General features: G+C 45.3%; 1 protein-coding gene across 3 annotated transcripts in view; it reads left to right on the top strand.

Moving 5' to 3' along the window:
* The window catches only part of tspan9a (tetraspanin 9a), a 177,738-nt gene that overhangs the window by 33,703 nt on the left and 117,204 nt on the right, over positions 1-26,831 (top strand). For 2 of the 3 annotated variants that reach the window (XM_034288192.1, XM_034288194.1), the window contains exon 3: positions 15,496-15,578. The gene's annotated coding sequence lies outside the window, so the exon portion shown is untranslated. Of the gene's footprint in view, positions 1-2,432; positions 2,452-15,495; positions 15,579-26,831 lie in introns of those variants that run through there. The other variant, XM_034288193.1, reaches the window with a different exon arrangement.

Here is a 26,831-nt window from a genome sequence, read left to right as displayed (position 1 = left end):
GTCGTCCACAGTCTTCCCTTCAGAACAACACTGCAGGTTTATCTTCAAGATATGATTGCTTCTCACGCTCCGGATAGCGAGGGCGTTGGAATGCGTCTCCGTATTGCAGTGTGATTTATGTTCCCACGTTCGGGCCGGTCACTTTAGAAAAGCGTTCAAAAGTCCTCAGATGGGGAATGGGTTTTATCGTAATCCGGCCTCTGGAAAGTTCCTCGCAGGCCTTTTTTTTTCCAATTTTCCCATACCATTCATGATAATTTTGAGGTGTTTCCCCTTAATGGTTCTTCATGAAGGCTTTTCTCCCTTTTGCACTACGCTCGGCGTATTCATGCCTGAGCTAGTCCGACGAAGCAGCTGACGGAGTTGACGGCTGGGAAACTGCGAATCCTGCCATGAGAGAAGCCTACAGCTGACACTGCCCTGCTGTGTCCCTTACTTTAGCGCTAGTCACGCACGCACATCTGGAGGACGTATTGACACCTCAGGCTTCAGCTCGGCCATATTCCTGGCCTAAGTGTTCCCCCGTGGAGAGCCCCTCGGTAAGCACAGGCAGACATTTTGGTCACTAGGACACCTAAAGGACAAACAGTGGCCAGGTGCCAGTGAGCGTTACGAGGCGCCTGATTCACCCCCCCCCCACCCACCCACCCCCACACACACACACACACACACACACACACAGACCACAGCCCTGTATCAGCGCCCGCTATGTGCCTGCCCTAGAGTGCCACCACTAAATATTATGAAGGGTTGCTTGGAAAAGGCCAGCATTTATATCCTCCCAATTACTGGGGTGCGTTAAAATAGGAGCTGTGATACGCGGCATTAAAACCTGTCGGACCACAAGCCACTTCTGACTTCCACCAGGACCGCTCCCCACGGTCTGGATTTATCAACCCATCACTGGTGTGTGGTTGGCCCCGTACGGAGGTGCCCGGCACCCGGGGAGCCCAGCCCTGTACACTATCAGTTACCCTGTCAGTCCCCTGGGCAACGCGTGATCAAAGGCGGGCGAAGATGGAGCCCTGGTCCTCATCCACACCGCTCCCTGTCCCAATAAAGCTGTCAGGGAGACGAGCATCCAGATATTTCTTTTCATCAACCCTCCTGTCAGCATACAAATAAATAAGGATCCACGAGAAGGAGGCATGAAATATAGTGTTGAGGGTGACGTCTGACTGGACTGGAGCGTGGATGTGAGGAATGGAGACCCTAGTGGCTGTCGGGAGTCTCTGAATCTACAGGCCAGATCTTTCAGTCGCTCACGCACGTGTCCTGACACACTCGTAAAAACTGATTCCCACGGCAAACCAAGAATTTCCTGTCGGACTTTCAGACCTGCTTTACTGGACGCCTCTCTTCCTTCCCATCTTCCTGATCTCTATGAAGAATCACAGGCTGTTATCGTTATTGGACGTGAAGAGCTCCAGGAGACAGCCCATGGACCTTCCCTCCTTCCTGTATTAATGCTTCTGCCTGCTTGCCTCTTCTCCTCCAACCATTATCTCATTTCTGGCCTTATCATCCTAAATAGTGCCACGGGATACTTTCTCATGGGAGACACAAACAAATAGTCTGTATCCCCTGCATTTCATGTGCCTCTGTCATATATCAGACGGTAGTTTCTCCCTCCAGGACAAATGATTCGTAGGCTGGTTCACTGCCCTACAGCTGTGTTCCAAATGGTACTCGTTTCCCAGCGCCGGGCACTTCATTTGATCAGGGTTTGCTGTTGGGAAAAGGGTGCCAGTTGAACGAGACCCTGGGTCTTTCTCCATGGATTTCTTGCCTGTGCTCATAGCCACCTTTATGGTTTCCGGCATTTTATGAAGCTTCTTGTGGAATCCCCGCTGGTGTTGGGCTTTGGAGTCTGTCAGTAATTTACTATAGGTTGTTAGACAGTAAACATGGATGTGGCTGCCAATTGTTTTTTAGGGGGGGTTATAACTGGAGGATGCCTATACAATTATTTTCATGGAGCTGAGTTCGCCATGCTGAGGCCATTGCTGAGTCAAAGGTCTCTTTCTGTGTTTCTCCCCTCTTAATTCTCCTGTGCTGTAAATATCTCTGTTCCATGTTACCGCTGTCTCTACCCATGACTCTGATTACTGCCGTCTGATGGTTGTCCCCGTCTGGTCCACTCTCTGTCTCTCTCTTTCTCTCAATCTCTCTGTCTCTGTTCATTACCACGCTGCTGCTACTTCTGTCTCTCTTCTTTTCTGTGTCTGTCTCCTGTTAGTGTGTTCCTTATCTGGTCTCCATCTCTCTGTCCCTTTATCTCAGTCCACCGTCCCTCTCACGTCACTGCTGTCTGCTGACTCGATGCCCGGTGAGCGGATGCCAGGCACCAGCAGCTGGCAGCAGTTCCTGTCCTGCCCAGGCCTGAGAAACGGCTCCACATTCTGTCAGACCTTTTTCTTTCCTTCATCAGGTGGGAGGCGGGCTCTGTGGGTATGTGCTGAGGAGAGCGTGGTTGGTTGGTTGGTTCAGGTCTCTCACGCACACACACACACACACACAGTCAGACAGAACAGATCCATGATAGGAAACACATGGTTTGTGGCTCTCCCACCTATACACACCAGCAGTGAAGATCTGCAGTCATGTGAAAAAATAAGTACAACCCCTAGTAAGAAGATTGTACTTTTCTTTTTTTTCTTTTTTACATATTTGCACATATGGATATTTTCGGTTCAGATCTTTGACAGATGGCCATTCATTCTCTTCTTAAATTCTCTGATTCAATATATAATCGAATAATAGCAAGCCAGGCTGCAAAGCATAAAGCCCAAACCATAATTCCACTGCATTCATGCTTTGTGGTTGGTGAGGTTCATAGCTTCTATGGTTTAGACCAAACCAGACCAAGTTTCTAATATTTATAGAAGGCTAGACCTTCCACATTATTCTAGTGATTTTCTAATTACTTTAACCTCTTTTGACGCACCTAATTCCAATTTAAGCCATTTTATGTGATATATGTAGGGGTGTACTAACTTTTCCTGCAAAAGGACATTTTTGTTTACTTTAACATACAGCTTCGGAAAAAATTAAGAGACCATTGCACCTTTTTCTTTCCTTTCCAAAAAAAGCCGATAAGGAAGGATTTGAGTGAAGAACAGAAGGGTTCAAATTAAGAGACCACGGCAAATTGAACGCACCTGGTGGTCTTTTAATTTTCTTCCAGAGCTGTATATGCTCTCAAAGTTTAATCGCTTTGTGTGATTTGTAATATTGGGTTACCTTTATCAATGAATGTGTTTGGCATTTTGCTCCTAATTTGTTACCCGGGAGTGTATTTACTACCGTGTTGCTATTTATGGAACGTTCTGGAACATGGTTTGCTGGCATGTTCTCACTGTACGGAGGTGAAGGAAAGTGTGAGAAATTATGATTGATGGTAGCTCTCCTGTACCCTGCTTGTTGCTCTTCCCTGTGGGTAGCTCTTGATGATAATGAATCTTATAGATGTTCGTGTTTATATAATCCCTGAACGAAGATGCGCTGTTGATGAAATGTGGAAGAAGCGTACAGCTTGTTGAGAGTTAACCACAGGATGTTGGATTTTGCGAGCCTCCATTATCTGTAAAGACACGCCGTCTTTGCATACACCCTCGCTGCCTGTGATGTTGTCTCTGGTGAGGCCGCGCTTGCTGCGCACTGTGCTTTGGGGTAAGAGTGGATGACAATGCCTGCTAATTGTGTTTTCCAAGCACATATTTCATCCACAGCTCCCAGTCCCTCACTCCCCCCCCCCCCTCTCTCTCCCTGTCTTTCTCTCTCTCTCTTGCTCTCTCGCTCTCTCTTTCTCTCCTCATTTGGCCCCACTTAATTTTGTAAAATTGCGCCAAGCTTGTCTATTAGCTTAATTTAAAACCCAGGGAGAAATGAAATAATGGAGGTTTTATCTCTCATAAATCTGGTGTGGCCGACACTGTAAAATCAGCATGAAGTATAGTAGCCCCTAAAGCCGTAGTCAGCGGGATCTGCCCCCCCCCCCACTCCCCCCCCCACCTCACTCAGCTTAGTCTACCTGATGACAGGGTCTAATGCCCCCCAGCACCATGGGCCCACAGGACAGAAACACTAGTGGCCAGGCCGTGAACCCGACCCGTCCCATGATGTCATGACTTGCCAATGACGCGATAGATTATGCCGGGGCCACAGGTGATGATAGTTCATCCCTCAGCTATGCCACGCTTGCCGGAGGGCTTTGCCGAGGCACGCAGCTGCACGGCTCCCTGGCACATCAGCCCTGACAGATGCTGCGGTATGTCCGTAAGCGTTTTGGGGTGGTGGAATGTTGGGGGATTAGAATGGAAATTCCTTGTCAAAAACGAACGGACGAGAGGCGGCCAGTCAAGGCCAAGGACCTGTTGTGGCCGAGAATGGACTAAGGCTGCGCACGTCCTGCCAGCATTGCTCGTCCCCTTGTCCCATGTCACAGCTTTTACTGGGAACCCCGTCCTGACCTCTAGTTACCGGTGGACTTAGTTAGTGACATTTATCTGCTGACCGAGGGGCTGATTTTCTCAAAAGTCTCCCCGTGAGGCTGGAACATGTCGTCTGTTTGAGGGTCAGGCTTCGCCTGGGGTTTGGGCTACTGTAAACCAACGAGGTGGTAGCCCCGCTGGGTAACGTGGATGGATGGCCGCCATGCCTGCTGTTGTCACCTGCAGGCTTCACGCGTGGCACTTAATCCAACCCATGTGAGATTACAAAACCGTAATTAACGTACATTTGTGCAGTCAGTGGGGTCACGGTGAACGCCTGCATTATTCATGCTCCTTATTAGCATGCTACTATATCAAGGTAAGAGCAGGTGGGTCGTTAGCATGCTGCATACATGTGCTGTTCAGAAAGCGAAAAAACAGATTGACATTTTGAATTTGGATGCTGCTGGAGAATGATTGTGGCTGTTTTTCCTCCTGACGGATAATGTTCAGTTATTTAGTGTGGAGATATTCCACTGTAATTGTGTCTCCCTTTGGACTGTGTTTCGTTTGACCTGAACATGAGAAAAATTTGCGTGGGAGAGTAGGACCAGGGAGGGCTCCAAGACGTGAGCTTTAAAATCCAGCACGTATTTAACATTGCAGGTGGCATAAAATAACAATGTTGGTGAATGTCAGGGGTGACTTGCTGTATTGTTCTTTAATTAGGAAACACACAGTTACTCTGGAAGCAAGGGCATTGTCCCAAAGTCAGCCAATTCTGTTTCCACAATCGTTACAAATGACTTGTTGATAATCCAGTATCAAAGGGCCCACAGGAAGATTTGGGGTTTGGCAGATGTGTTTTATCTCACTCCTAAACAAGAGGCTAATCATAGATTATCACACCCGAAATTCCATGTGCGTCTTCATATCTTCCTGCCTCTTAACTATTAAATTTGCTCAATGAGTTTCACAATCAGAAAACCCATCTGTTTCTCACACGCCACGGGTGCTGTTGTCATCTTCTGTTGCTGAACTTCAGCCCTGAAGCTACAAGAAAGACACTTTTGAAGGACAAGTGTCTCCCTGTCATATATATATATATATTTTTTTTTACCACAGGTACTAGTGAAAAGCTTTTAGGAAGTAAAACAATTTGTTGGTTCAGCCAACCATAAAAAAACCTTTGTTCCACCCATTTAATACCTTGTCCTTGTGTGTTCTTCTGCTAAGCTTTCATTGGAGACCAGTCAAGGAGTAGCTAGAAGGGTTTAATTGGTACATTTGAATTTCACAGCAAAGAACACTGTTACAGTCTTAAGAAATATCTGCCACTCATGAGGATCCATGTGAGCCTTGTCACATGTTCAGGAGGCATTTTCTTTTCTTTGAACTACAGTAGTAAAATTGCATACTGTAGTGTGGTGATTTAAAACCCACTCCATTTCAATTTCCCTGAAAAGGGCTTTCAAGCAATAAATAATGTCCTGGAACATCTTCAGCTTATGCTATGGAGAGGTGGTCGTGTGGGGGATGAAGCACACCAGGGCAGGAGAGAGCTATATGTCATATCTCTACGTACAATCCTTCATTGATTTACGGCGTTAACACTGGAACGCATACAGGAATGCACTAACCTGGTCTCTGCCCGTTTCGAGCCTCATTCTGCTGGATCTAGACTTGCCTACATGTACGTCCTGTGAGATTGAACCGGTAAAATGTCTGAACTAGCTCAGTCCGTTTTCTTTAGGTCACTTGAAGTTATTTCTGAAAGTTCCACATTGAGCCTCTCATTTATTGGAAACGTGAATAATTCGGTCTAAATTATTGCCTGTCACTCTGGAGGTGTGCTCACTGGCCTAGCTATAATTGCCATTGCCTCCCATGTACAGTCTGATTTCTGTGTACGTGTCTGATGCTCTGTCGTGCAGAGACCTCCGGGTGTGTTTTACATATTCCAGCAGCTACAGTGGCTGGCTCCCTGTCAGATAGGCTGTACCCTGCAATCAGAACCGGTCCGAACCGCTCACAGTCCTCCATCACTGCCCTTCCACTCGCATGTGTATCCCGACAGTCATTCTGCCTCGTTGGCAGGGTGCTGCCTGGACAAAGGGGCTTTAATTGCGGCGCGAGCACAGTAGAACCTGAACTGGGCCCCGGATCACATGACATAACCTTCCCACGCCCCCCCCCTCAGCAGTGTGGAATGGGATCTGCCACGGCTCCTTCAACGTGGCATTCCTATGCCATGGCATCATGCCCCGTGGGGTGCCACGTCCTCCGGCCGTGTCTGCAGTAGGCCCGAGGAGGGGCGCGTAGCGGGGTGGGTCCAGCGCTGGTCGGAGGGGCCGTTGGCTGCGGCTGCGGAAAGTTTGGATTGAAGTTAGCGGGATTAAGTAGCGGCACCGAGGAGGAGCCCTGGGGAGGGAACGCCACTGCGCCTTGATGAGAGCCGTGAACAGGGAAGGACAGCTGTTGAGTCCGTTCTCTCTACTTCAGGAAGACAGAGAGAACCCAGAGGCCCGACTTTACGCCACTCATTGAACTACCTTACTAGCGTGGGGCTCGGATAGAATTCGCACACGTCCAGGCGTGCAGGGAATGGAGACATTTAGTTCCAACCGGAGGGCTTACTCTGAGAGCGATCAATAGCATGTCAATTTTCTGAAATTAAGAGATAATCCCCCCCATCTCAACCAGATGTGCTTCGTTCCACATCCCTCCACTTTTCAATTGCACTGTCCCCTGGTCTGGCAGTGAGAGAGGGAATGAGTGAAACATACTGCTCTGGAATGTGCTGACCACTCTGTCTCCCGGTCCATGTAACACCATGCTACTGTGAGGACAGTTTCACCTTTATTGAAAAGGGTTTCGAGTTCTACCAACAGGTCCTACCCAGCAAAGTCCTGTCCAGCACTCTGGTACGCACACCCGTGCAGCAAATGTAGTACAGTCTGTTGTAAATGGTGTAGGACCTGTATATTGGAAAGGACCTGTACTGGAAAGGCTGGACAAGTAGGACCAGTGGTTGTTCTAGAGTGGACCAAAAATGGGGTTGGAAGTTATGGCTAGGTTTGGTCAAAGGTGAAGGTAGATTCAGTTTCTTACCTACCATTTGGGAATTACATATATTACATTCATCTACTTCACTAAGATCTCAATGGACCATTTCTACCTTTTTGTCATGTAGCTGATTTATTCCTGGTGCTGCATAAAAACGATCTGTCATGTTTTTCCATCTTATTGTTAAACAGGCATTCATAATGACGTTTGTCCACTCAAAGTAATGGCGGTGCAATTGCATTTGTCTGACCACTTACAACCATCAATAGGACTACAACAGCTGTAGCATGAATGGATGCGTCTGAGTATATAATGCCCATTTTAAGTCAATTTGATAATATATTCAAGCCCATTTCAAGTCAATTTGATAATCTATTCAAACCCGTTTCAAGTCAATTTGATAATGTATTCAAACCCGTTTCAAGTCAATTTGATAATATATTCAAGCCCATTTCAAGTCAATTTGATAATGTATTCAAGCTCATTTCAAGTCAATTTGATAATGTTCATGTTGCTGATCTGTGGTAATGTTATGTATGTAATACAACCCTGTTTCCAAAATAGTTGGGACGCTGCATACAATGAAAATAAAACCAGAATACAACGATGTTCAAATCATTTATCCCTGTATTTAATTAAAAATAGTACAAAGGGGTAAGCGGCCCCGGATTTTTGTTGTTGTAAATAAACATGTCCATTATGAATTTGATGCGAGCAAGTTGAAATAGTTGGGACATGGGAATGTTTACCACTGTGTTGCACTTTTGAAAGTGAAATGTTTTTCAGCAGCTCAACAGTTCAGGTTCTCCGTTGTCGTATTTATCGTTTCATTATGCACCAAATGTTTTCAATGGGTGACAGGTCTGGACTGCAGGCAGGCCAGTTTAGCACCCAGGCTCTTTTACTATGGAGCCATGCTGTTGTAATACGTGCAGAATGTGATTTGGCATTGTCTTGCTGAAATAAGCAAGGCCTTCCCTGAAAAATATGTCATCTGGATGGCAGCATATGTTGCTCCCAAACCTGTATATATTGTTCAGCATTAATGGTGCCTTCACAGATGTGCAAGTGACCCATACCATCACAGATGCTGGCTTTGAACTGTGTGCTGATAACAGGCTGGATGGTCCTTCTCATTAGTCTGGAGGACGCAGCGTCCATGATTCCCAAAAATAATTTCACTTTTTGATTCGTCAGACCACAGGAGATTTCCACTTCGTTTCAGTCCATCTAAAATGAGCTCAGGACCAGAGAAGGTGGCAGCGGTTCTGGATCTTGTATATATTTGGTTTCTTCTTTGCATGGTGGAGTTTTTACTTGTATTTGTGGATGCAGCGATGAACTGTGTTCAGAGCCAATGGTTTTCTGAAGTGTTCCTGAGCTCATGCAGTGATGTCCTCTACAGAATACTTTTTTAATGAAGTGCCACCTAAAGAGCCCGAAGATCACGGCCATCCAATATTGGTTTTCGGCCTTGTCTTTTGCATGCTGAGATTTCTCTCTATCTTTTAATTATATTATGTACCTTAGATGATGAGATCCCCAAACTCTTTGCAATTTTATGTTGAGAAATATTATTCTTAAATTGTTGCACTGTTTGCCCACATAGTCTTTCACAGAGTGGTGAACAGACCCATCATCGCTGGAATGATGTTTTAATACCTGTTGTCACTTGACCTAATTAGCTGTGTGATATTCCACTAGGTTTAGTTTACTAACATTACACAACATTTCCAGTCTTTTATTGCTTCTGTCCCAACCTTTTTTAAACTTGTCCCTGGCATCGAATTTCAAAGTGGGTATATATTTTTCAACAATCAAATGTCTCAATTTAACATTTTGTATGTTGTCTTTGTACAATTTTCTATTGAAAACATGGTTTAAATTATTTGCACATCATTGCATTCTGTTTTTATTTACATTTTACAAAGTGTCCCAACTTTTTTGGAAAAAGGGTAGCATGTGCATTTGGTTTTTAGTTGCAGACTCACGCTATGCTATAATTAATAATATTAACAGTTTTTTTTTGCAGGGTTTTTTAAATACAAATTTAAAATTGAACTTAGCATACACAATGAACATAGCATACACTGATCAGCCATAACATTATGACCACCTGCCTAATATTGTGTAGGTCCCCTCTTTTGCTGCCAAAACAGCCCTACCCGTCAAGGCATGGACTCCACTAGACCTCTGAAGGTGTGCTGTGGTATCTCGCGCCAAGATGTTATCAGCAGATCCTTAAAGTCCTGTAAGTTGCAAGGTGGGGCTGAAAGAGGCCAATGCCATCAGGGAATACCGTTGCCATGAATGGGTGCACATGGTCTGCAACAATGCTTAGGCAGGTGGTACGTGTCAAAGTAACATCCACATGAATGGCAGGACCCAAGCAGAACATCGCCCAAAGCATCACACTGCTGGCTTGCCTCCTTCCCATAGTGCATCCTGGTGTGTGTTCTCCAGGTAAGTGACACACATGCACCCGGCCATCCACGTGATGTAAAAGAAAATGTGATTCATCAGACCAGGCCACCTTCTTCCATTGCTCCGTGGTCCAGTTCTGATGCTCACATGGCCATTGTAGGAGCTTTCAGCGGTGGACAGGGGTGAGCATGGGCACCCTGACTGGTCTGCGGCTACGCAGCCCCATACACAACAAACTGTGATGCATTGTGTGTTCTGACACCTTTCCATCAGTACCAGCATTAACTTTTTCAGCAATTTGAGCTACAGTAACTTGTCTTTTGGATCGGACCACACGGGCCAGCCTTTGCTCCCCCACGGGCATCAGTGAGCCTTGGCCGTGACCCTGTCGCCGGTTCACCGCTTTTCCTTCCTTGGACCACTTTTGATAGGTACTGACCACTGCAGACCGGGAACACCCCACAATGCCTGCAGTTTTGGAGATGCTCTGACCCAGTCATCTAGCCATTACAATTTGGCCCTTGTCAAAGTCGCTGAGATCCTTACACTTTCCACTCTTTTCCTGATTCTGACACACAGTCTTTGAGGACAGAATGTTCACTTGCTGCCAAATACATCCCACCCACTGACAGGTGCCATGATAACGAGATTATCTGTGTTATTCACTTCACCTGTCAGTGGTCATAATGTTATGGCTGATCGCTGTATTGGAACATAGAGCTAAGTGGAAATGAATTTGCAAAAACTCCTAAGTATTAATGCATGGCAGATTTTTGTAGAGCGGGTCTCGGCTACAAGAGCAGCCTGTAGGCAAAATCAGATAAGCTGAATTTGTTCTCCTTTCTTTGCACCAGAAAAAAATGAGCCTTCTAAAAATACATTTCATGCAAATCTACTACATCTCATATGACTGGAGATATTAGCAGAATGTTTTTTTTTTGTAAAACAATAACAGGGTAGTCTAGGCTACTGCTGACACTGAGAAATGATGAATGAATATGCACACTCAACGAAGATATTGATGATGCTCTCCACTGGTGGCAATAAGATACTGTATCAGAGAATTTTTATAACTAAAAGACAGATGGGTGTTTTCCTGGTCTTGTAATCCGTCATGGAAATTGTGGTGTTTGTGATTAAGGCACGTCTTGAGCTTCAACTCGTCTCGATGTTCAGATGTGCTTTCTCCGAAGCACATCCGCTGCCATTTTGGCTCTTATCACGCTGCTCACTCAGCCAGGAAGTTTAGACTGGAATCCTTATGCATCGGAAATAACTTTCCTGCTTTCTACCTTTGTTGGTTTCACATGCCCCCAGTTCTTGCTAGTGTGTGATGAGGCAAGGCAGACATATTTTAGTGCTGTCTAATCACCTCGCCTTCTACGGGAACCTTGGGTTATTCTGACAACAGGATTCTAACTTGGTCTCCCAAATCAATGACAATACGTGGGAATTCGGTGTATCAACATTTTCAGTAATAAGTAATAAGTGTTTTTACCTTGTGATAAAATGAAGAAATCTGTATGGGGACAGAATGGTCTTTAAATGCCCAAAATGTATAATAACAGCAAAAACAATGTAGGTCTACTCAAAAGTGTTCACATTCGTGTGAATATAAAGAACAACAGAAACAAGCAACAATATGAGACTCCCTTCAGACTAAGGAGAAATACAGCTGTTCAAGAGATCGGGACATCCTGGTAGCGGGTTTGCGTCTCCGGGCACACAGATCCTGGCAAAGGCATGCCCTACCCAGGAGTGCATGGGACCTTTCTTCACATACGTGCGCGTGTGTGCGCGTGTGCGTGTGTGGTGCGCATGCCCCTAGTTATGGGACAATACCGTTGTGGGAACCAAACCCAGCTGATTGCCCCCCTGTGCCACAGTGACGCCACCCTCACAGCTGGCGCAGCTCTGTGACAGCTGCCTTCCCTCCCTCCCCTAATGACACCCCATTACTGCTCGCACCACGCCATGGGCCCATCAACACCTCCTTCCTGCTTTCTTATTAAAACAAGGCGGCTCTCCCTGGCGTCGCCTGTGGGTCCCCACGGCCTTCACTGCTAGCAGGATCTTGAGCCTTGCTCCAAAGCCTTTCCCGCCGCCGGCTCAAGCCCTTTCGTGTGAATATTTGATTTGTTTCACTCTCTGTTGCACAGGCGGACGGTGTGTTTTGGCGCGGCCGCCTTTCAAAGGTAACCTCAGTCTTTTATCTCAGCCTGACACTGTTCACACAGTCCGCTGGTTTGAGTTAGGGGCGGCAGAGGCACCCGGAGTCCCGTTTCGGTTCCCCAGTGCCGTTCTGGGAGTTCAGCCAGTGTAATGGAGCATGTGTACGTATCTCAAGATGGCCGCATATCATCGGCTTGCTTGGAAAAAAACACACACGTGTGCATACACACGCGCACATACACACGCCGGCCAAAGGCGGTTAAAATAATACTGTGGGGTGAGTGATCACGACCCGTGCCTAATAACAGGATGCTTGTTCATAGCACAGGGCCGTACTGAGGGAGGCGGTTTATATAGTAACATCTCTTCAGCAGATCTCAGAAGGCTGACATGCCGTCCCCATGCCATCCATCTCCCTCTGGCCACATCCACTGGGATGTGCCACAATGCCCTGGGACGTCTGGTCAACCCGGGGAGGTGGCACAATGCCCTGGGACGTCTGGTCAACCCGCGGATGTGCCACAATGTTCTGGGTCGTCTGGTCAACCCGAGGATGTGCCACAATGCCCTGGGACGTCTGGTCAACCCGGGGAGGTGGCACAATGCCCTGGGACGTCTGGTCAACCCGCGGATGTGCCACAATGTTCTGGGTCGTCTGGTCAACCCGAGGATGTGCCACAATGCCCTGGGTCGTCTGGTCAACCCGGGGATGTGGCACAATGTCCTGTGACGTCTGGTCAACCCGGGGATGTGCCACAATGCCCTGGGACGTCTGGTCAACCCGGGGATGTGCCACAATGCCCTGGGTCGTCTGGTCAACCCGCGGATGTGCCACAATGCCCTGGGTCGTCTGGTCAACCCGCGGATGTGCCACAGTGCCCTGGGACATCTGCTGGTGAGGTTACACTGGCCCTTTGTTGAACATGAGCATATGGCCATTGTTTTCCTTGGCTTGTGTTTATAGCTGGATGTCCAGTGGCTGTCTACACGGTCTGAGGAGGAAATGGGCTCCAAATCATAGCTAGTAATTACATAACTCTTAATAAGTGCTGTCACTGATGCCAACATTTATTTGGGTAACTGATGGGACATAATGTGCCGTGGACTCACTCTCTCATACTCTTGCTGTCTTGCTCTTTCAGTATTTTGCTTTCTGCCTCTGTATCTCTCTCTCACCTGCAAATGTGCTCTCACACACACACACACGCACACACACACGCACAGGCGTGGACATGCATACTTTTCGACTACCTATTCATGTTTCACTGCCATTACAGTTTTAAGTATTTCCTCTTGACTGAGATCAAAAGCTGTCAGAATGCAGCCTTGCCCTCATTCACATGGCTTGACTTCATTAAAAGATGAAAATGGCAATGAAGAGAGAACATCTAAAGTTAACAATAGAAAATGGTCGTCAGGACTGAATGACTGTCAAACAAGGACAGTGTTGAAACAGGAGAGACATTATTAAAAGCCTCTATACTGACCTTGTTTACTAGAAGCATTGAAGTAATGTGATGTGGGCACACACAAACATTGATTGTTTACGATCACAACGAAAATATCAGACATTAAAGTTGAACTGAAACAGAAGCAAAGCAGTCTTACGTTACATTAAAGGTGCAAGCATGGCAGTCACATATCAGTGTATTCTGTGAATGTGCTACAAATGTAATTGCTTCATCCTAAACTGTCTCTGCTAAATTTAAATCTGTGGCATCAAGTTTGAAACAGTTTTTATCTCTGCAAACTTAAAAAATAATGTCCTAAACCTGTTGAAACTTTCTTTTGGTTTGTTTTAATGTAAAAAAAAAAAATAAATAATCCAGTAACTTCTCTTTTTGTTGGTGGTTGATAAATGTTCGACATCCCAGAAATGCTCTCTATAAATGCGTACAGCTGATCCTAGTCTGGACTGGAGTGTTTACCCACACAACATCAGCACCAAGCAAACACACAGCCGCCAAGCCACACTTTTTTCAACACTACTCAGTGGAGTAACCAGTCCGGACGAAGGCACTTTGAGCCACAATCAGCCAGCAGGCATCCGACCTGTCTGAGGAAGTCTCTAGATGAGCCAGGGAATGCCTCGCTAGTCCTCACCTGCGCTTCCCCGGGGCTCTGCAATGGGACCACCTTGAAGAGCCTGTCTGTCACACCCTGGTGTTCCGCGTCTCGGGATGGAACTCGGGGAATTCAGTTCACCTTGGCCAGTAGGGCTGCTGGCAGTTAGACAGTTTCTGTGGGTACGTATTTAGGGAAATGTACCAACAATGCAATAGCTGGCGGGGTACATTGTCATATTGTCCTTACCTTTTTGTATATCTATGAATAATAATCCAGTGTCGTAAAAATCGATATTGTAACGCCGGGAGCCACCGGGACATCCTTTTTCGATATCGACCCGTTTTGTCACTTGGGGGAAGGATGACATGGCTATACTGGAATTAATTGTTTGTTGGCATTGGTGAGGCTGTTGCCTGTCTTCCACTGCTGTAGAACAGCACTCCAAACGATAAAAGGAAACAGAAGATGTCATTGTTCATCCTGAAATGGAAATGAATTGCAGCAGCTGGCTTGGGCCCTCGTAAGTCATCATATAGGGAGTAGATACCCGACCGCGTCGCATGAGATTGGGGCAGTATATCAGCCACTATAGACGCTTGCTGCACTTCTTATCTGGAGGTGTTCATGAAGTGCCATCTTTCATTCTGCAGAGCCAGTGCTGGCCTTCGAAATCCAATGGAGTTTACCATGACTGCCGAGTGGGGTGGGAGAGCGAGAGAGACAGTGTGTGCGCGTGTGTGCGTTTGTGTGCATGAGTGTGTGTGTGTGTGCGCGTGTGTGTGTGCGCGCACGCACAACCTTTACTCACCTGGTGGAGACTGATAATTCTCACAATGATAGTAAAACAAGAAAAGAAAATCCCCTTTGCAGACCTTTCGCCAGCCTTTTTTGGGGCTTAGTTTAAGGTACAATTGGGTTAGTTTTAGGGTTAAAGTGAGTTCAGATATAGGTACATAAATCTGACACAGAAGCTCCATTATGGGTGCGCAGCATGCTGTGTGTGTGCATGTTGTGATCCAGCCCGCTGCCCTTTCTTCCAACTCTGCCGCAGTGCTTCAGGTCACACAGCACCTGGAGTTTGTTTGGAGCTCCGTGACGCCCTGACAAATCTACTCTGAAAAACACTGAGCTCCTAAGTACTGTACTGTCAGGCTGTGTTGTTGATGCTCTTTACATTTTAATACTACCTGGTCTGAGGAACACATCCACCCATTTATATCTACTGGGTTGTGTTGTTTTCCCAGGACTGGGCCTCTATAAATATGGCTTCAGAAGTCATGAACTGCAGTGCGTGAGAGAGAGACTGTTGTGATTTCCTCTTTGTTTCTGGCAGGTTGTAGGGCTCTGCGACACTCTGACCCGCGACTGAGCAACGCAGCAGCAGACACCATCTTCATCTTCACCCCAGGAGGAAAGGTAAGGCCACCCACACGTACGCATGCAGAACTCTCTTCTTGTCAAGGATCTGTTCAACGGCTTGGTAATGAGACACTTCTCAGGCTGTCCTGGATCTGTGTTCATTTAGCTAGGATTCAGCTGCGCTGTAGTCATCGTCAACCCCCCCCCCCCCCCCCCCCCCCCCGGGCCCGATAGCGCAGCACACTGTTGCACCTTGGACAGCCCCGGTACTTGCTCTGCAGTGTGTCTGACAGGAAAGCACGGTGCCACCTTGAGCTTCCAGACGACACTTTCCAGTCAGCCCCCGTCCTACCTGGGTGGAAGATTCTCTCCGATAGCTGCTCCTCTGTGGCTCCCCACTTCAAAAGTTCTGCATTGCTGAAATGCAAGGCTAAAATGAGCCCCTTGCTACGGTAGCACTGGGATGATGGGTTAACCCTCATCCGGCGAGATCAAAGGGGACGGCGGCTGAATTTCGAAGAGGCTCTGCGGCCGCCAGGCTGTGGGGACACACAGAGAAACCTGCAGACCAAAAGGTGTCGGCTCCTTAGTTAGCAGACAGATTGGCTCCTTAGTTAGCAGACAGATTGGCCAGAGGGGAGGGCTGAGGAAGATCGGTGCATCGCCCTCCACTTCCTGTTCCTGTTAATGACCCCATGAACCCTCCTGGGGGGTTTGTGAGTGGGTGTGTTTGACCTTTTTGGGGACAGGTCGCTGGTCACTGTCAGGAAAAGGGTTTTGGGGTACATTTGGGTAAAGGAACATGAATTGAACGGTAGTTTTACAACATTAACGTGTACCGCAGCTGTTGTTTTTGTTTATTACCCCTTTAACTGTTTCCTTTGTGGTTGCTGTCCACGGTCTTATAACAGTCACTGGCGCCGGCAGACGTATTTCCATTGAAACCCTTTGTAGGGCCCTTTAACTAATCAGTGTGGCCCAAAGTGACTGATTGAGAGGGTACCGTGCATGTACGTGCGCGTGCTCACATTGTAAGCCTGTGTGATCCTGTCCAACCCGTCCTTAACTCAAAGAGCATTCAGATGGTGGATGGATCGTTCAGGGATATTGACAGATGAGGTCATTGAAATATTAGCACCCGTCTTCCCACCACAGGCATGTGGACCAGAGTGACATGCGGTGCTGGCAGGTCAGGAGTAACTGAGACGGGCGGAGGGCGGGTCTACCCAGGGAGGATGTCCAAACAAGGCCGCCTCAGGCCCCTCAACTGCCTCTTCTCTTCCTTGAGTCCTAGACCACCTGACACCACTCCACCAATGGAAGCATCTGCGTGTTTATTTCGGCTGAAGCAGCGGCAACGCGCATCGGCAGACACCAGGGATACAGCTTCCCTGCCTAATTGGCTATTGATTGACTCGTCTTTGGCACCAGGAGACAACGAATTACAGCCTGCTCGCTGCTCGTCTTGGTGTTCATTTATCTCTCTTTTTATTTATGTCGTGTGGGTTTATTAATGATGCGATACGGAGTGGTGGGATGGCAACATGTTGTTTGTTTGAACAAGGTCAAGTCGGCGAATCCGCCGCGTTTGTTTTCATGGGGTCACGACCGATCTGGGTCCTGTTCTGATGAGGTGCCGCTGCTAGCACAAAGCAAGCTATGTCATTGGGAAATTATGACCAATTCAGCTTGGACCTCTGAAGGCGCCCGTTTGCCGTTAAATTGGTTACCTCACTTTGGTTTCATTGTCCAACAGAGAATGGTTCATTATGTATGCATGGACGGGCATGCGTCTCAATCTGGCCACAATGCGAGGAGCAACTTCCCTGTGAGACAAATACATTGAATGGGCGATTCCGGCTTTATGGACATAATAGTTGCATTCAACATAGCCAATGGAAAAAGAAAATAACCCCGAAAAGCGGATTTCTGTATAGTGGCATGCTGAAGAAGTAACTGAACGTATCAGCAAAATGTCAAGTGAGTTTTTAAGCCTTAGGTCAACGTGGATTTTAAAATATTTGAATTCCGTTCTTTGGACAGCATAAACAGCCACTGTTATGGATGATAGGGAGTCTGAAATTGACATTCAAATGTTAAAGAGGTCCTAATCCGAATACAGTGTACCGCAACGCATTGGGTAGTTGTTAAAAGTTAGCAGAGACTGTGGTGAGCTAGAATGTCTGATTACAGGACGCTGAATAATGACGGGCACATGACAAGGCACCACATCCTAATACATGGGACTGTTCCCAAATGTTCTAAGAAATATAAGGTTTCAACTTCCTGTTGCAGGCAGCGTCATTAACATGCTCATGAGACGTCCATGTTTTCTTTATCCTTTCGGCTCTACTAGGAGATTGGTGTTCCCTTTACACAGGCTGTTTAGGCTGGCCGACTGGTTGACTCTCATTGTGTGGGAAAGGTAGCTACTTGTTGTATTCGTCAGCTCCAACTGTACAGCAGGTTTGTTTTCTGGAGAATGCGTTGCCTACTGTATGTATGTGTTCTAGGCAGCTTTGTGAAGCACTTTAATATTGGTTAAATTTGATTAAACTACTGAGATGAAAAGGATTTTAGCTGTAAATATTTATTACCTCTCGTGCTTCATTATAGAGAAGCAGTGAAACCAGTACGGTGCTGTTTTGTTAAACCCTCCGGCAGAATTTGTAGAATCAATTCATATTGTGCAAATGGTAAATCATGTATTTCCGTGGTATGTTAATCTGCTCTCTGTTAAGCATTGTTTCATTAGGTCTTTTATGGTCTCTCAGACAACATAGTCTATTGTTCATTGTTTGTTTTGTGACTTAAGAATAGAAGATAGCATCCTCCACAGGTATGTCTGTACAATCCTAGACACATACACACACACACACACACACACACACACGCACCCTCTCCAGTTTTGCGATCTGACTTCTCCACAAAGCACTGGCCCACCCAGCCACGTTAAGCTAGGAGAACAGTGGTGTCTCCCCTCAGTATTCCTCGGCTCCATTAAAGAATGTACCCCCGTTCGCCTGTTTTGCCTGGGAAGAATTTAGGGAATGTCCCCGTGCCGTGTGGGACACATCCAGGTCCTGTTCCATGAGGCTCGGGTGGGGTCTGATCCAGCCTGTCACCCAGCCACATGCGTGGTCCTGGTATTGATCTGACGCCAGCTCGGTTGGATCATCTGGTGAAAAGGACAAGGACAGTACAGTATCTCAGCGCCCGGTACATAACTCGCACCAGTAATACCCCCCGTGAGTTTGTCTGAGGGTGTGAGACATCACAGAAGCTCTGCCACTGCCCTCCACTGGGCCGCCTTCATTGAGACAAACAGGCCGTTCGTGAGAGCAGCTGCAGGGTGAAGAAGACATTCAACGCCTGACCCCCTCACCCCTCTTTCAGATCACTGGAGAGGTGATCTCCTCAGTACAGGATCCTCTTCACCCTTCTCACTGGCTCAAAGCACACATCTCTCTGACACACGCGCACACACACACACACACACACACACAGTACTGAGTGCAGGTCTCAGGCCTGGGGAACACAACTACATTCATCATGCAGTTCTTCTATATACACAGCGCATTACATGTCCCTGGAAAAAAAAAGACTTCACTGACTAGATCTCTCATCTCCAGAAGAACACAGTGCATGGGTAGAATCCACACTGCATAAACTGCCAGTGTATGTTGACTTTTCAATCCGTCCACTCCCCTTGGACCAATGTCACAAGGCGCCCAAGGAGAAGAGCCATTTCCATGTGTGAGTTGTAGCTCAGCTCCTAATAGGTTTAAACAACAAGTATGTCCAGCGGGATGGCCTGTAGATAAGTTATGCTAGCTACTTTGAGCTAGTGGAGTTTGTTGCTCCACAACAAGAAAGAAGATGTCGTGCTACTGTATGTGATGCCTCAAATGGGCATGGCATCAACATGTTTGCCATTCATTCAAATAGGATTGGTCCGCACTGTGTGCTCTACAAAGACTGTCATGATCTTGGCCTTCTGCACTTTTTGCCGGACGCCGTAAGCGGAGCCGGCCAAGAAGAGTGAATGTCTCTTACCGACTGATCGACTGACTGACTGAGACTACCCATTGTTAAATAGCATAGTGGTTAGAGAAGTGGTCTGCCATGTGGGCGACCGGGATTTAAACCATGCCTCGGAAAGACCAAAGTATGCATTAGGATTTGTTCAGGATAGACAGAAACTTTGCTGGCTATAAGCTTCAGTAGCTACGTTATATTAAGCCTTAAATAAAACTTTTTATGGTTATGCAACTATTTCTGGTAGTTTTTTAAGTACACATCTGTGCATGCTATTTTGGGTAATATAAACCACAAGCCCTTGCGCTGTAAAAGAGGAGGGCTTTCCACTATTCTCTCTTATTTTCACCAGATGAAAAAGTCTGTTATTGTCACCTATATTAATAGTTATTATATCAATGTCATTCACGAATGAAAGAAAAACGTTGTTGTGCCAAGTGAAATAGCTTTGACGGTGTAAAGTTCATCTTCAGTCTCGCTAACAACTGCTCAATTGTTATGACGATTCCAAGTAGTAAGATACCAGTAAAACGTAATAAAAAGGCCAGTGGCAAAAGCCATACATTTCATAGATGCTATTTGTGGTGGAAGCGAACTTAATAACATTAGTCAGTTCAACACAATGCTTAATGGTGTATAGCGAAATATTTTAAGTTGGTGTGATGTTAATGCATGATAAAATGATGTAACGTTGGGACGTAATTTTATGACGGGGTAGTGTGTCCCAATCAGTCCCTACAGTAATATTTTTTTCTAATTTAACGCGTTGAATGTAGTGTATCAACCCTGTTATACCTGTTGTTGGTTTGGGTGTTGACTAATATGGGGAACTAATTTTGAGAATCGAAAAATATCAAATAATTGGTGTAACAATGCAGAACATGTATAGCTTAGTAGTGACACAGCCTGCAACACAGGAGTCCTCGGATCAAATCCAGCCAGGGCAACTACATTCATTCCTTCTAATTGCGGTCCGGTTGAACTAGTGTTGTCTGGTTCCTTTTCTTGTTTCTCCAGTATGCCACACTTTTAGGAGGAACCTCATGTCTCACTCCCTGACTTTTAGAGACAAGCATTTCATCCATTGTTTAAAGGAAACTGATTAAGACAGAATTAGTTTTGACTGCAGGTCCCATGCAAACCAGGCAATAATGCACATTTGTAAATTATTGTACTGTATTTTCTATGTATATATTGGCTCCTGTGCTTAAGTGCTTGAAACTCTAAAGAACTAATGAGCTATGTGTTGTTCAATGCTAATGAATGTGGTGTTTAGGCCTATGTATGTGCTTAAGTATACATTTATTCAAACATTTAAGCGACTGATACCTTTCAGCATCCCGTTACATAATGACCTAGTGATAAACATCTTCACACCAAGTAACTGTTTTGATTATGCAAAGGTTGTCATTTCTGTTCTTCACAAACCCTCAATATTGGACCCAGCAATGAACACAGTTTCTGTATTATTACGTAATGGTGTAACGGAATTAGCCCCAAAAGAGGATTTGTTGAACGTTCCCCTTACCTTGACCACGAGCCTTGGCCTTCTTCTGGTTTATTCTCTTGTTGACGTCAAAGCCTACTTGATGGTGTCTACTGCTTCTTTAGTGGGCTTCTTCAAATACATAATTTATTCTGCCTCCCTCTTTTTTAGAATGTGCAGGAGAGTAAATAACAGAAACCTTAGAGAAATGTGGCTTGGTTTACATAATAATTTACATAACATTTCACTTTACATTACATAGACATGCGCCAAGAGGGGTTCGTGGGACTTGAAATGCGGGATGTGCTGAAGATTCCCCAAGCCCTTATCAGTTCGGACATCTTTTTAAACTGTAAGGTACAGGAGGAATAGTTACTTACGATTAGTTGCACAAAATTAATAATAAAAGTACTCGCCATTTTCATGCTCTTCCTCTGCCCAAATCCCCTTGATTATCACAAGCGCTGGGTGGCATGAAGGCATTTCATATGCCAAGAAACTCATTCAACTTCTGGTAGAAAGAACAGGTACAGTTAGATTAGGAAATTATTGGAAACTGACACGTTGTTATTTTGGCTATTTACTGTTATATCACAGTTAAATATGGGCTTGAATTGGGCTTAAAGTCTCTCAGCTTTAATTTGAGTGCATTCACCTCCAAATTGGAGGAAGTGTTGAGAAATTACAGCTCTTAAATATGTAGCCCCCTGTTTTTTAAGGGACCAAAAATAATTGAACAATTGACTCAAAAGCTCTTTCATGGACAGGTGTGGGCTATTCCTTTGTTCTGACTTCATCAATTAAGCAGGTAAAAGATTTGGAGTTGATTCCAGGTTTGGCATTCTCATTTGGAAGCTGCTGCTGTGAAGCCACAACATGCAGTCAAAAGAGCTCTCGAAGCAAGTGAAAAAGGCCGTTCTTAACTTGCAAAAAAAGATCCATCAGAGATTGCATGTAGCCAGGTAATAATTTACATATTAAGTAAAACTAATCTTCCCAGTTCAGATTGGTAGACCCGATTTAAATGAACACCCTCAGTATTGAACGGTAGACTAGGTACAAGTGGATAATAGATGATTCCAACAGCAATGTGAACATGATGAAAGTCTTAAGGAGGTGCAGTAATCGTTTTCAGATGGAACTGTTAGCAGGTATGGGTGTGCTGGTGACAGCCAAGCCCTTGCTATGTCTTCTACAGAATCTAACATTTTGCAAACATTGCTTTGAGGGGTTAGGGTTAGGGTTAGGTGATGTGCGTGCATCGTGGAGGCACTGATGTACTTTAAGCACACAGCCAAAAGTCACGTTGTGATGTGTTTTAAATCATATGATACTAACGTCATTAGTTGTGTCACAATGAGACTTGTTCATCTGTAGTTCCCTTTACTCTGGAAAACCAGACTGCTGGAAAGTATTTGGTATCAATAGAATGTTACTTGTAAGGTAGTATTTGCGGGAGATATGTGCAATAAAGTAAAGAATTTCAAAAGCGACATTAGATTATATTCTATTTATCATTAAATTCAAACCACACACAACCAAATGGAACAGTTTTTCAATTCCAAACATACTTTTCAAACATATTTTCCAATTACAAATATGGAAAGCAGACAATTGCTCTAATGATCTCATTTGTATTACATTATTTCTTAATAAAGTTTTCTGATAAAATCTACCTTTTAATACATTTTGAGTACTGTCAATACGTTTACAGCTGAATGTGAATGTACTATGTCTTTCTGCCATGTCTGTCTCATCCCATCTGTCCGTCCCCTTGATTCGGTTGTTTGTTCGATCCTGGCTTGCCAAGTATTCCAATTCAGGTTAGTATTTCACAGTCATGGATAGATTAATCCAAACACAGCACGATCCTTTCTGAAAGTGCATTTCAGGACCTGTCTGATCTGTGATCCTTCACGGCGCAGTCGGTCGACCATTGAGGGATTATGGCCAGGTTTCCCTGTCCCCCCTAAGCAGATCTGTGTGTCGCTTGGCCGGTAAGGGAGAGCAATAGGTCTGGATGCCGAGACAAAAGATAGAGCTGAGTTTAATGTTCTGGGCCCAGGCCGAGAGGTGCTGGGAGTGAGGATTTATGTGAGGGTTTCGGCCCCAAACGAGCTGTGGTATTTTACCTCAGAGGTACTCTCTGTTCTCGGAAGCCATCAGAGGGACCAACAGTTTGTGTATGTGGGCACGCGTGTGTACGCACAAGCATGTATGTGGTCTCCTATCTGCTGCCCTACTTTCCCGAGCCCTGCCTCCTGTAATTCAGTCGGAGCTTATCGCTGGACAGGAATCTCCCATGCCTACCTTGATGTTGTGACCACAGGCCTATTGGGCACCCAGGCTACAGTAGCAGACACTCTATTAATACTACAATGTTCCATTGATGGAAACCCACGGTCAGGCTAATCCTACTCACCTAAACAAAAGGTTACATCTTTTATAGGGGCAGAGGGGGAAATCGATACGGTATATCAATGCAGTCATCCATCTTTTTCAAACTCCCAAATGTGGGTGAGGTCATGAAACTTTACAAAAAATAAGATGGAAGACTTTTAAAAAATATATATTTTTCTTTACTTAGTCGCACTTGGGATAAAGCTTATTTTGAACACCTTTCTTAATGGTGAACTAATACATTTGAGTTCATATAGACTGTACATGTCTCTTACATCCCTAACAACTACATGTTTATTAAATATTAGATTTTCTTATTGGCATCTTAACTGCTTCTCGGTAAGATTTCCCTAGATCCCCTCAGATGTGTTTTTTTTCAAATTGAATTATTTTTTGGGGGGAGGATTTTTGCATTTTCTTAATCCTTGTGTATAAGTACTGTGTTATGGTAAAACATAGCTAGTTGCTATATTATTGTATCGTGACCCAAGTATCAGTTTAATATTCTATTGTTAGGTCACAGGCAATTTCCAACCCTAATATTTTACATCTAGCAATACCCAAATTAATATACAGTCTGTTGTATCTGTAGTGTCCTTGATTATTTTGTTATTGTCATTTCCAAAGGACTGGTTGTCAGTGATATGATATTATGGCATGTTGACAGACTGTCAGGCCAATATTCTTCAATGTTTGATGAAAACCTCATCTCTAAACCACATTTCTTTTCAGGAAATCTAAAAAGGACCATATTTTCTGTAAAACAGTTATGAAGCTACATCAACTACATCTGTTTTGAATGACTTCAATATGTATTGAGGGAAGATACTTCTTGCAATATTGTGATTTTGACAGTGATTAAATGCAATGTGACATGCATGTGAAATTGATTCTCCAATGGAATGACTATCACTGTTAATATTCATATATTATGTTGACATTCTTTCAAATAAAGGATTGGTACCTAGTATACAGTGTTAGTCAAAGGTGTGGACACTTACCCATTCACTTGAATGACTGGTACTGTATTTGTTGTGACCCAGGGGTTAGGGGTCATGTTTGAGCTGATGTGAATACCAGACAGATGTGTGGCATTCAGACAGATGGGCCTATATTTCCAGTGACATTGCCAGCTTCAGAGAAGATCAGGCGCTACCTTTTACCCTAGTTAATGTGTACAGTCCCAGGCAGTCCCTCCAGCCCCTTGTCTCCTACATTTGGCAAATATGTAAGTTATGCAAAAATGATGCTTCTACCCCTAAAGTGTCCATAAACATCCAGACTCTTCACATCAGCGGACCGTGTTGGGGCTGAACAAATGTAGACTCACTGTAACTGTCCTCCAGCAGCCATTCTAAAGAGGAGAACATATTAACGGATTTACACAGTGCAGTCCGCTTTGTATACAGAGATTATGGAAGAAGGAAAGGGGGGGCACTGTCTGTCTTCTCCTCCCTGAGTACCCTACCAGGATGCTGTCCTGGCCCATTGGTGTCCTTGGGGGGTTGTTGGTGGAGGATGGATGATGGGTGGGCTGGGCTCCCTTTTGTCTGCAGATCATCTACCAGCCTAAGAGGATTAAAGCATGTTATGACATTAAACTAGAAGCATGGTTATCAAGGGCGACTAATGCTCAGCGGGCTAGGGAAGACGCATTATCGTTCCTGAACATGGCTCTCACTGAGCGGGCTAGAGAAGACGCATTATCGTTCCTGAACATGGCTCTCAGTGAGCGGGCTAGAGAAGACGCATTATCGTTCCTGAACATGGCTCTCAGTGAGCGGGCTAGGGAAGACGCATTATCGTTCCTGAACATGGCCCTCAGTGAGCGGGCTAGGGAAGACGCATTATCGTTCCTGAACATGGCCCTCAGTGAGCGGGCTAGGGAAGGCGCATTATCGTTCCTGAACATGGCCCTCAGTGAGCGGGCTGGAGAAGACGCATTATCGTTCCTGAGCATGGCTCTCAGTGAGCGGGCTAGGGAAGATGCATTATCGTTCCTGAACATTGCCCTCAGTGACTACAGCAGATGATGTTCCAAGGTTCCTTTCCTGTTCATTCGCCGGTTTTGTCACAGCTCTCTGCATACCAGCACCTGTATTTGTGTTTTTATTCCCATGGAGATGTTTGATGGAACAAAACATTTGTTGAAAGCGGGTATGTGTTCTCCATCATGCAATCAGCTAGCTTATGAATGGGAACTGAAAGCACAGCTGGTCACCAGAAAAGCATGGAGATCTTGTTAGAGCTTACTCTTGTCACATCACGTCCTTCTTAGACCCAGGTGTTTTTATTTAGTTCTCATTGTCAAACATAACAGACAGTGACGTGCATTTTTGGCTTGTCGAAAGGTCATGAAACAAATGTCTTGTTTATAAAAGTAACGTAATATTAGACCCAGTGTTTGCAGAACATACTGTATCTAGTCTCGCACACAAGTATTGATGAAAATGCCAAACGGATGCTGCTTACATTACAATGGCGTCATAGGGTCACTGTAAATGTAAGGCGCAATGCCCATGAAGTCTGCATTAGAACTGCTGTATTTTTATTTGGCACAATGAAATCTCTGGTCTAGAGGCTATACCCATTGGGCCAGCCAGGCCTCAGACAGAGCAGAGGGGGGTTATTGTGAGGTCCCGTCTGTCTGGTTGCACTGACCTTTGATTTATAGTCTACCTGCAGAATGGCTTTAAACGGGGCTTAGGGTGGTCTGCTTTCTGCACTGTCTGTCTCTGTCTGTATGTCTGTTAAGCACTATAACAAGTCTGCAGACCCCCAACCCACACACACACAGTCACACCGGTAATTTGGAGGACTGGGGTAAAGGTGGTCACTTGTTAGAGGAAGTGATATGAGGAAAAGTGGACTTCAGTTTTCAGTTCAGAGCCAGAGATCTGTCGGTGTGCTGTGAAGGCCCAGCTGGTTTTCAGCCTAGTGTCTGAGGATCATGAAAACCACACGTTATTCTTCCCTTTCTGGCCCAAGTCTGTTGACTGAAATGGATGTTTAATGAATGTCCTTCACTTCACACGAAATTATGTTTGGAACATGCTGGACCTGGGTCATTTGTATGCCTACATTGTACCTGCTTGACAGATGAAATATAAACAGCATTCCTCATGTGGTCCACAGAATCAACCCACAAACATACCAGACAGAAAACCACCACCAATGGAGTAACCAAAGGTAGATTAAATACAAATAAGCTTTAGGCTTAAAAGGACTCAAAATGTATTATCATCCCATTTAGTTTAAGACTCCCACTAATAGGTCCTCATAACCTCTGGTCTGTGCCTTGCTGGTTCCTAGTAATTTGTAACTATCTCATTAGACAGTACACACAGAGGTGACATAGAAATGAATGATAGGGGAAGATGATTGTT

Source organism: Esox lucius, chromosome 19 (genome assembly GCF_011004845.1).
Source record: "Esox lucius isolate fEsoLuc1 chromosome 19, fEsoLuc1.pri, whole genome shotgun sequence".
Classification (NCBI taxonomy): Eukaryota; Metazoa; Chordata; class Actinopteri; order Esociformes; family Esocidae; genus Esox; species Esox lucius.
This window is presented reverse-complemented; position numbering and strand designations above follow the sequence as displayed.